This window comes from Delphinus delphis, chromosome 6 (assembly GCF_949987515.2).
Source record: "Delphinus delphis chromosome 6, mDelDel1.2, whole genome shotgun sequence".
In the NCBI taxonomy this organism is placed as follows: Eukaryota; Metazoa; Chordata; class Mammalia; order Artiodactyla; family Delphinidae; genus Delphinus; species Delphinus delphis.
Window position 1 is genome coordinate 32,262,990 of NC_082688.1, and position 12,193 is coordinate 32,275,182.

A 12,193-nucleotide genomic window follows, 5' to 3' on the forward strand; every position below is an offset into this window, starting at 1 on the left:
GGTTTGTGTAGTATTTAATTAAATTATGTATTACAGTGACAAATGCAACTGGCCTAAATAGGTGGCAGAAAAAACCCAGCTGGCTCTTCCTAAGCATACAGTTCATCTGGCGGAAGTACATGTAGGCAGGTGTCCTAGAGAGGCCTATCAGCCCTGAGTAGTCAGCATATATTACAATATGTCTTAGAGATGAAATAGAGAACACAGGCTACCTGGGTGAGCTGGTTAACAGATTGTAGTGATTGTCCTGTCAATCCTTATTGGTCTGTCTTGCTCCTGGCCTGTACCTCCTCCTGGAACCCTTTTCTTTTCACCTCTTGCTATGGGCAATCTTTGGTGGGCAGAAGACGGGGCCCCAGCAACATCCACATCCTAATCTCTGGAACCTGTTACTATGTTACCTTACATGGCAAAAGGGACTTTGCAGGTGTGATTAAGTTAAAGATCTTGAGATGGAGAGATTAATCCTAGATAAGCCAGGTAAGCTGATGTAATCACAGAGAACCTTTTCTAGCTGTGGTCAAAGGAATATAAAAAGAGATACTATATTGCTGGCTTTGCAGATGGATGAAGAGGGCCATGAGGGTGGTCTCTAGAAGCTGGAAAGGCGAGGAAGTGGATTTTCCCCTACGGCCTCCAGAAAGGAATGGAGTCCTGCTCACACCTTGATTTTAGCCCAGGGAGAGCCATGTTGGTCTTCTAACCTACAAAACTGTAAGATAATAAATTTGTGTTGCTTTTAAGCCACTAAGCATGTGATAGTTTGTTAGCAAAAATAGAAAACTAATACAAAATCTATTCAATTGTCCAGGCTCATCTTAAATTCAAAATCCTCTGTGAAGATTTCCTTAATACCTGTGATTTGGTACGAATTTTTCCTCTTTTTGACTTTGTGTCCTTTTTATTGTACTTCCCATAATTTTCCTTATAGTATAGTAATCACTGGCCTTCTCTTAACACTCTTTGACTATAGGCTTTTATCAGCAGGGACTATACTTATTTTTGTACATAAATTCGGATAGTCTGTAGGTTTTGTCCTTGGATTAATGTAGACTTGTGCTGTACAGTAGTATAGCCACTAGCCACATGTAGCTATGTAAGTATAAATTAATTTAACTGAAATAAAATAAAAAATTCAGTTTCTTAGTCTCATTACGCACATTTCAGGAGCTCAACAGCTACATATAGTTAATGGCGACTATATTGGGCAACACATATATGAAGCATTTTCATCATTTCAGAAAGTTCTATTGGATAGCACTGTTCTAGACTGTTTCTGTATACTTGAACAATATTTCTCACCTCTTACAGAGGTGTTTTTATTGGGATGTAGCTGAGGGCTATTGTTATGCTCTGACTTTTCTTTTGAGAAGTAAGCTTTTGAAATGAGGCATTGCTGTAGGAATTCATCTGTATCAATCAGGGTCCTGGTAGGAAAGCCACACCATTCTTTCAAAGGAAGTCTTCAAGGACAAGTGTGGATAGAGTTAAGAGAACTAACAAAAAATGTTGAGATGGCTAGAGGTTGGCAAAGTGGGAGGCTGTTACCAATTTGGACTGAAGGGTTACTGGAGTTGTGAGAAGTGCCACGCAGCATAGCTTGTGGTCCTGAAGGAATGCAGCCTCTCACAGAAACATGGCCAAAGCAGAGAGGAGCAGGGAAGGAATCTCTAACCTCTCTCTTCTCCTGACCTCCAGTCTCCAGCCAAACCCAACCTGAAGCCAACCAGCAAGGAGCCTGGGAGGGACAGTGTCCTGCAGTACAGAACAGAGAGAAAGGCAGAGAGCGAATTTGGGGTGGAGGAAGAACTGGAAAGTAGCTAGCACCATGGTTAAGGGCATTACATCACATTCCTCAACCGCATTTAGAGATATTTATTTTAGAGGTAAGTGATAAAAAAAGATAGCTACATTTTAGCATCATGAATAATAAAAATAATGCTTCCCTTTTGCCGTGGCATTCCGGAAGATTAGAGTGAACTTTATAGTTCACAGTGTGGGAGGGCATCGTGATTGCCTATCTGAGCTTGTTTTTCCCTAGCCTATAGCTCTTATTTGTATTTTATTTTGTCCTGTTGTTTTATTTTTATATTTTTCAATGCTATTGTAAGCATTTCTCTGTGTTTCCATTGTGAAATGAGGCAAAAATAAAATAGACAAATAGATAAATGCCTGTTTTTTTTAATTCTCAGAATCATGTAGCATTGTCTTGCCTAGAATTGGCATGTTTAGTTACATGTGGAGTCAACCAGGCAGATAAATAATTTACATGGTAATTTCTATTTCTACCCATAGCTAATGCTGATTATTTTATTCCACATCTATTTCTTCTACCTGAAATGTCTGGATAACTTCTAACTATCTACATCCTCAGAGGAAAAAATAAAAGGAACTTAAACTGAAACTCTGATACTTCAAGTGAAGTTTTAACTATATGAGTCACAAACTCAAAAAAAGAGTTCTTCCATCATGTCCTGACTGTTTTGGTGAGAGTCAGGGACTTTTATGAGAGAATTTTACAGAACTAGGCAAGATGAAATAACATCTGCCTAAAATATATATCATTGTAGCTTAACACTAGTTATTTCAACTATTTTCACATTCATTTTTTGTTTCACGATGAACTGTTCTGCTTAAGTAATGGATTCTTAGATATAAAAGAATAAAATAGATATCCATTCACCTTCCTCCCATCTCTTCACTCCTAAGTGTTCTACAGATTCATTAAATTATGCTTTCATATTTTTTTGATGTTAAGAAACAACAAAAGTTATCAAATTCAGAAATTTAGTAAAAATTATCAAAATCTCCCTTTAGTCATTTTTTTTTGGGCAACATATTCTCAGTTCCCCTTTCCCATTTTTTTAATTGGTCATATATTATAAATAGGTTAGCATTTTAGACATTTACATTTTATTCCATCTGGTCACAATTTTTTCTTTATTAAAAATTTGAGGGAAAATTATATTTGAAATACTTAATGGCAAGGCACATTCTATAATAATTCAGGTCCATCTTTTGGGAACTCATTGAAGGATTATTATGAACTATAATTCAGGTTTGTGAGATGGAGTATTTGTAACACCTTGAATCTATACATAAGATAAATATATATTTTTTAATTACAAAAATACTTTACTTTGAAAAAAAGCAGTTATATTTTAGAAAATGGACTCAATAAATACTCTTTCCAGATTACAAAGTTACTTTTGTTTACAAATATAAAATATTTTATGCATAATTTCATTTATAATTTTACTTGATATATTTGTGTTAAATGTTTCTATTAAGAATTTAAAATGGAACGATTAAATTCCCTTTTATATGTTTTCAATTTTGCTCTAAATGGAATTTCTAGCTGTTGAATTCTAAGGAAGAGGGTATTTCTTTGTTTTCCCTTGTTTATAGGAAGCCTTAAAAATTGAGGACAGTGAAAATCATCAACACTACAGTACAGCATGGTAAATTCTTAAGTTTGCTGGAAGTAGTGACCTTCACGGTATCAAGCAGAGAGAGAAAATTTTCATCTTCAGGAATAGAGTTGTAAAGAGAAGGAGAAAAATGTGCTTGAAGCTCATTGAAATTTGTCCAATTAATGTTTTTTCTGAGCTGACATTAGTGGTAATATCTACTTCTTCAAATGCTTGCCTATATCATCTTCACAGATGTCTATAAATTGCAGTGCCCGCTCCCTCAGATTGTGATGAATTGCAATGAATTTTCAGCAGAAGACTTTGGATTTGGTTTCCTATGTAGAGCTGTATGAAATTGCTGATATTTGACCATTTCTTTTGATTTTCAAAAGTGGTTCAAACTAATATTGCAAAGTATCTCTTATAAAGACATGGAAGAAATAGTGCTTTTTTGGTGGGAGACTTACCTACAAAGAGGGATTTTAACTAAATATTGTAGAGGAGAATAAAAATGCTAAATGTAAGAGCAACACAGATTCTAGTAGGTGGGACCTAGAAGAAGCCAGTGGGAGACAGTGCAGAAATTCTCAGGGGAAAATGACAGGTCAGGTACTCAAATATTTCCATACACATGCACAGAAAATGTGTAACTAATATACTAACCTTGAAAGACAATACATAGTGATTCTATAAACATCCCTCCAGGTTGGTATCACATTTTTAGGGACTGAGAGAACTGTTAGGAGTTGAAGCTAGTTAAACAACCTTTTACACCAATGGAGCTATCTCTTCTGGTTGACCTTAGTACACTAAACAAGACTCATTGGGCAACTATATGATCATTCAATCTGTATTTCTTCTTCCGATATATAAGTATATTATGAGACACTTGGTCAGATATAATACTGGTTGAGATATAATATTTTATATCTGTGGTCTTCTTCTGTATCAAAAAAGTAGGTGAGATTTTCTGTGTCTTGTTCTTGGTGAACTTATGCCAGCTGTGTTCCACAGAGGGGACTCTGCTCAAAGTACAGTTGCCATCTTCTAACTCTTTCCTGGCTGCTAAGGGAGTAAACCCTAGCCATAGCATTTGACAAATTTGTCTTCCCCTGAGACCACCTAGCCTTTTGCTCTTTTGGAGTTTGCAATATCAAAACAATTTTCAAAGTAATAACGTAAACCAAGGAAGATGTAGTACTTTTAATCAAAAGGATACTCGCTACAGAGGTGAGAAAATGCTGCGTAAGGTAAAGATAAGGTCTCAGCAATGTCTCAGTGGATGCTCAGGAACCCTTGATGATTTCCCCTTTCTTTCCCATAGTACCACAAAAGTGAGACTGGCATCAGCGTGCAGTTAAGGAAAGGACAGCAGGGATGGTACTATGCTTTGTTGATGAAGTGGTTAGTAGATGTCTACTTCCTAGAGCCAGGCAAGCCAGCAAATTTCTTTATGTGACTTGGTTTTATAGTTTCTGCAGAGTTGGAGGGTTTTCATTCTGAGTAGCTTGAAATACAATGGCTCTTCTAATTGTTCAAAATGAAGAGAGGGGAGTAAAGGCAGCTGCAGGTTGGCCTCAGAGAGCAGAGAAAGTGGCCACTTGCCACTGCTAGTACAATTCATTGGAGTCACAAGTGTGTGCAGAAAGTAACTTTTATTCTATGAATAAAAGTTTTAAGGAATCAACACATCCTTTTTTATTTTTTTGAGACTCCTTCTTCACCCAGTTATATTTTCGAATTGATATCTATGGTTTTGCTGATCACATAGGCCCATTTACTAGGGAAAAGGGTAGGATGAACATATCATAGGCATTCAAAATGCCAAATTGCCGTGTGTGTGTGTGTGTGTGTGTGTGTGTGTGTGTGTGTGTGTGAGTGAGTGTGATAGATATGCATGTGCTGCATTTTAAACATGGCTTCAGAACTTTTATGGAACTCACACTAGTTGCTGATGATCACACTTTTCTAGTACTTTCAAACAAAAATATATGTAGTGATCCTTTGTGGGAGCTGATTACCTTTATTCTGTTTCTCTTCTCTCTTTCATTTTAGCCAGTTCATGTGATTAAAACGCTTTATTTTCTGTCCCCATGTCCTTATAGAAAGGCAGATGCCAATGTTTACAAGCTTGTATGATCTTGTATACCCTTGTTCAGTGCCTTCCTCCAAATAAGATACCTGTTGCCTTGACATCTTTCTTCATTAGAGAAGTTGAATTAGTGGGAAATAGGGCAAAGAGAAGTCCTACTGGCTCAACTTGCCTTGCTGCTACTGGGGAGGAATAACTTGGACCACCCCCATTTAGCTGTGTTGATTCCAGTGGAGATCACCAGTATTTTCCGGATAGGATCACTTTGTCAGAAATGGTCTATTTGCTGAATGAAAATGCAGCTCTGTTTTTATAGCAACCATGTTTAGTTTTCTGAAAGTGATTTACTTTGAAAAGAATCCTTGATCCATATTTCTTAATAAGCTATGCTGTGTTTTAAAATATTCACCATCAATCTTACCTATTCAAGATACTAGCTTTCTATTCTTAATTTTGTACCCAGATAAATGTTTTCTTTCCCGCTTTGTACCTACAGTGTTGCATGAGGTTGAGAAAGGATCTAGTATCTCAACAAAAAGAAACCCCTTCTGCAAATAAAGGAGATACAAAAAGGCATTTTATTAAACAAACAAAAATGCCATTGCACAATTGTGATTCTCCCTGGGAAACTTGTATTTTCTAGGTGCACTCTCTTGAAAATGGCATTAAAGAGGGTTCACACATAAGCCCCAGTAGTTCAAGTGGGACTTAGTTCTTGGCATGATTAGCAAAGTGGGTTTTCCAACACATTTATTTGGGGGACTTTTTTCCCCTGTGAGTCTTTAATTTGGTTGCCAGACCTTTCATTAATTTTATTGTTCTGTGTTTTTTCTCATTGAGGATGTTATTGGGTAAAACTTACAGGCACATTACTCAGCCTGGCAAGAGTGAGGGATAATGACCATTTCCTGACATTCACTATTTAAGGAGATTTGCTTGTTTCCCTGTTTGATCGAGTGCACTGACATTCTTCCTATGTGTTGCTACATAGTCTAACATTTAAGGAAGACTTCATTCTAAAACATGATATTTCATCCAAACACTCGCTTGGTGTAGCTATGTAAGTAAAACCTTAGGGCCCCTGCCATGGTACCACTCTTGAGATAAGAGCAAACTTCCTACCCTTGTCCTCCCTCACCGTTTTCAGCGACCACCCCCCCCCCCACCTTTTTGGTAGAAACTTCCCCTTCTGAGGCTAAATTAAAATCTTTATGTATTTTTCTTCTGAATCCAGGTTCATGTGACTGACCATAGATGGAAAAAGGCTCATGGGTTAGCGCAGAGCCTACACCGAGTATCAATACAAACTACTTCCTCCCTGTAGGGCAGATCCCCTAAATAGATCACCTTTCATTGGCTTCACCTTGCCCTCAAACTCCCTCAGCCAAACTAGTCTTGAGTCTTGTCTTTTGGCTCAAAGGATTGACCATTTTTGCTCCTCTCCAAGTCTGCACGTCTACAAGCTTTTATCTCCATGACCAGCTAAGTGCTACTTTATCCACAGAGCCTCTCATGAGCCTCCTTGTTCCTCATATGAAAGTAATCTCTTTCTTTTTAAAATTTTTAGCACTTAACAATTTCCTCATCTGTCTCTGAGTGTTTTCTCCTTGTTCTTGTAGTTATTTTACTGCATTATTTCCATATTAGAAACTAAGGTACTCAAGCAGGAATCATGCGTGATTCTCTGTGTCAGTCCTGGTCTCTGGCACAGACCCTGATACGTAGAAAGTGCTCAGATGCGTTGAATGCTGATGAAGAGATGAATACAAGGAGCAGGTCAGACCTTCCCTCAAAAATAATATTAGGTTTGATTAGTCATGAAGGGGTGGATCAGGATCAGCTGTCTTCATTGAAGTCTTGTGAAGAGGGAGGAACTTAAGCCATGCTGGAAGGATTCTGATGCAAAATTCAAGCTGTGGAAGCCCATCAACCAAGGCCCAAGATCCTTTACTAGAGAGGCTTGGAATTGCCTTTGTTAAAGTGTTTAAGGTAGGCTTTGGAGCTTTGGATGTGGACAGATGAAGCTGGGGTGAGGAAATTAGAACTATCTTCCGGTTTTATTGTTGTTTCTAGGAAATCAGTCCAATTCAGAACAGAGATTTCCACAAATCAAAAATCATGGCCCAAATAGTCATAGAGGGCTCCCAAGGATGAATGGGAAGCTTGATTCTACTTTGAGGAGATAGCTGCATGTGTGCTCTCTTAAACACTGAATGAGATGAATGATGACAATTATTAACGACACTAGAACAGCAACCCAGTTATAGTATTTCCAGAAGTCTCCACCAGAGTCATCTGTTTCATCAAACCCATTATCTTTTTCCTCAAATCTATCTTGTTGGTAGAATTGCTACTTTCCCCCCAAACAAACACAAATCCTGGCCTTCTTTGAGTCCTCCTCCCAACCATGTGCCTCCCAACCAAAGATTTCCAGATCCAGGTCCTACTTCTTTACCACTTTCTGTAGCAGTGAGGCCCTATATGCTGGGACTCTAAATCTGGACACTATATTTACCTCCTTCCTGATGGGTTTCCCTCCCTCCTATCTCTCCTCCCCTCTCTTCAATGCAGCATTCCTAAAGTCTACATTCATTGTTGCATTCCCATGCTCAGTAACTTTTAGTAGTTCTCCATTGCTTACAAGATCAATTCTAAACTCACTAAAATGGCATGCAAAAACCATCTGCAATTTGTCCCTTTGCTCTTTTTCTTTCCTATCAAAATTTTACCCATTCTTCAGGATCCACATCTCTATGCAAATTTAATTACAAAAATAAAGGCAGTACCCAGCACAAAGAAACACTTATGAGGGTAGACTATGTCTTATTCACCAGGCACTCACACAGGGTCTAGCTCTGACAAACATGTGTCGAATTATGAATGAATGAAAAACAATGAATTTCCAAGAAGGAAGGTGTAGTCCATCCTGCTCCCAGTTCCTCTTCAGAGAAGAGGCAGTATGGAGTCAAATGGTTGGCTAAAATGTTGACTCTTCTGTTGTCGCCTATTGACCTTGGGCTTATCACTATTCTCTGGATCTCAGTTTTTGTTGCTTTCATAAGAAGTTAAGTCATATCTAATTGTGTGTGTGTGTGTGTGAGAGAGAGAGAGAGACAGAGACAGAGACAGAGAGACAGAGACAGAGAGAGAAAGAGAGAGGGAGAGGAAGAGAGAGAGAGAGAGAGAGGGAGAGGAAGAGAGAGAGAGAGAGAGAGAATGGTGTGGGGGGTAGAATGCCATTGGTATTTCCTTGGGGAAAGAGAAATAATCTTCCTCGCAATTAGGCTTCATTTATATAAATTACCACAGGGTGATACCAAGGCCAAGAGAAGTTGAAGTTTAGAGTTCAAAGAGGTTCTTTTATCTCCTGAAGCTGGACAAAGCATTGATTTATGTTTGCAGCCTTGACTTGGCTCCACAATCTTGGGACCTAATAATGATAAATCACATCAACAACTAAACTCATCCTCTGTAGTTTACAGAGTACCTTTGTTGCCAGCTTCTTTCTGTCTTTCTGTTTTTCTTTCTTGTTTTGCTACAGATATTTTCCAAGCCCTTTCAAATGTTGAATCATTTCATTGGAGCTTCTTAAACACCTTATGAAGTAACTTGGGAAGATATGATAATGATCCTTTTTAATTGTATTTTGGCTTTAGAATTAGTCTTTTAATTTTTAAAAATCTTTTTATTATGAAATATTCTAACCAACCTTGGTTGGGGATGCTAGTTTATTTCTTACTAGGAGAATGACCTGTGGCAGATCACTTAATCTCTCTGAAACCCTGTCCCTCATCTGTAAAATGGAGTTATCAGCCGTACCTACTACACAGGTTTGTTGTGAGGATAGCCCCTGGAATTTTTTTGTTCTTGTTTTACTTTCTTCTTGGAGTTGCTGTTAAGCAGAAACTCAGAGCCAAGTCACCTTAAAGAGCTGGATCTCTTTATGTTGTTTTCAAGGTTCATGCATTTTTATGTCACTACGTGCACCCTAGATCACTCTCTAAATAAGGAGTTCAAAGAGGTCCTTCTACTTTTTCTATAGATCCTGATTTCCTTGAGGACACAGAGTATTTCTTGCCTGGCAGATCCTGGCCCTTGTCCAAATCCAGTCTTGTCCCATTCTTTACCCAAGTATGATTCCTAAAGAGCATTGATTAAAAAGTTTTTTTTAGGGCTTCCCTGGTGGCGCAGTGGTTGAGAGTCCGCCTGCCGATACGGGGGACACGAGTTCGTGCCCCGGTCCGGGAAGATCCCACATGCCGTGGAGCGGCTGGGCCCGTGAGCCATGGCCGCTGAGCCTGCACGTCCGGAGCCTGTGCTCCGCAACGGGAGAAGCCACAACAGTGAGAGGCCGGCGTACAGCAAAAAACAACAACAAAAAAGTTTTTTTTAGAAAAAATCGCTTCTAAAAAATAGGATTTTGTAAAACAAAGGTGGAAAATGTTACTGCTGCAGTCATTATTGACGTATGACAAGATTCTGTCCTTGCTACTTGCTACTCAGAATTCGGCCCTTAGACCAGCAGCATCAACATCACTTGGGAGTTTGTTGGAAATACAGAATCTCTACCTGGCCTCAGATCATTTTAACAAGTTTCCCATGGAAATCTACACACATTAAAGTTTGGAAAATGCTGCTCTAAAAACATGCTCTTATCCGACCCAGTGATAGGTCCTACCTGAAGGACACAATGCTCACCAGGTTAGTTCCCATACTGGCTATTATTAACTCACCTGATTCTTGATCTTATCTCATTTTGCTCTGTTTTGATACCTGCTCATTTCTTTGTCTTTCTATTTACACTAATTTGGCAACCCACTCAAATTTAACTTTGGGGGTGCATGGCCTATCTGCTTTGCTTCCCATTTAACAAAAAGCATTCCCATTTCTGGCATGGTTTTCGTGCAGATTGCTAGTCCTAAACCCTCCATGTCTATCTGTTCTCATGGGCTACTCTCATTAGGCAATCCCTCAGGACTTCCTTGCTCAGACCTTAGTCAACAGGACCTTTCAAAAGGCATCTATTAAGAATTATTTGTGTTGTTTGTGTAGTGCAAATGCAGCCAGATATACTGAGCCCCAAAGGAAAGGTGCAGATATTAGTGAGACAATTTATGAAAGTGGTGATAACTGTTTCAAGAGATGGTGACTATCCTGTACCAGCTAGACTTTCTAAAATGCAGGTGCTACATTTGTCATACAGAATTTTTATTAAAGATTATGATTGATGCTGTTACACTGAATTTTGAACATTCCATTCTGTTTTACTTAAATCAAGCCTCTGGGGGAAGTATATGATTTTTAAAGATTTTATTTTGGGGGAGAGAGACTTTGAATTTCTTCTCATTGAAATTTTTTTGTGTGCACAGCAAACTACCAAAAGGAAAAAAATTCAGTGCAAAAAAAAAAAAGTTAATTGACCATTAAAAAAAAAAGGAAATGAGGAGCTTAATGGCCTTGGATGTTTTCATCATATTTTTTGAAATATTGTTCCTCCCTTTTGTAAGGTTTCAGAGTGAAATAACACCCTTGTCAAAATGTCTAAGCACTTCAATAATAGGTGATGGAGAAATGGTGACAGAGAGAAAATGGGTGTTTTAGCTCACTAATGTAGCATGCAGGCAAAGATTTCCATTTTTACCTGCTCCACAGAGTAAATACTTTAGAACTACAGTCTTGATGAGAGCAAAAATACTGTGAATAATGCCCACTTTCTGTGAAGGAGAATCTTAACCTTAATATTACTACTTAAAATGAGATTTCACCTATTTTTAACCTTCTCTTTGGTTACCAAGTCTGTAAAAAAAAGAATCTATTAATGACTATGTTAACACGTGCTAATGAGCTAAGAAATATTTTCTTCCCTCTAATATGGAAACCTCAATAAATATATGAGAAAAAGTTTTATATTAATGATGGTTTATGTTTCTGTCATTTAATTAGAATTAGGTGATATAAAGTGATCTGGTGATCCTATCAAAACTTACAGATTTCTTTTTCCTTTCCTCAGTGCAATGATATATAATTATATTAGATAAATATAATAAGATAACAACAGAAAAATACTTGCAAACTCTACATTGTCATACAATGATATTCTGTTCTGTAAAACTGAATGCATGATCTGATGAGGAAATTTAAACAAATGCCTTATTAGCTGAGGATGGCTTAATATATTAGAGTTGGGTAAGAGTTGCTTTGTGACAGCCTCTTGCAATCTCTTACCCTAGAGAAGTGAGTAGTGTGGAGGTTTTAAGCCAAGGCACTCTAATTAGGAGTTGCTTTTTGTTCCGGGCAGCCTGTCTTATCATCCTTAAAGTCAGGACTACTGCAGTCACACAGCTCCACACATCAGCATGGTCTCCCAGATTCGGAGAGACCATGGTGGCATGGCCTGAAAGCCCACCACCTAGCAGGGGACATTTTTTGCCCTGGTGAGAGGGCCCACATTTTCCTGTGAACCAGACTTTCAATATGCCGCTTTAAAGAAGCCAGTTCATCTTTTTGTTTAAAAATCTTGATGCATTTGACTTCTAGAGTTTTCAAGAGTATACAAGTAAGCTACAGGTTAGAACTGTGCTGTCCAATATGATATAACCTCTAGCCACAGGTGGCAGTTGAGGACTTGATGTGTGGCTAGTCCCAACTGAGACGTGCTGTTATTGAAAAATTCAAACTGGATTTCAAA

The 12,193-nt window shown here is 38.2% G+C and overlaps 1 long non-coding RNA gene across 1 annotated transcript in view; it reads left to right on the forward strand.

Annotated features, from left to right (window-relative positions):
• Nucleotides 1-651: 651 nt before the first annotated feature.
• Nucleotides 652-12,193, forward strand: part of LOC132427214 (uncharacterized) — a 425,972-nt gene continuing 414,430 nt past the window's right edge. Inside the window, exons 1-2 of the long non-coding RNA XR_009519846.1 lie at nucleotides 652-714; nucleotides 1,699-1,886. This is a non-coding gene — a long non-coding RNA (uncharacterized lncRNA). The remainder of the gene's footprint in view (nucleotides 715-1,698; nucleotides 1,887-12,193) is intronic.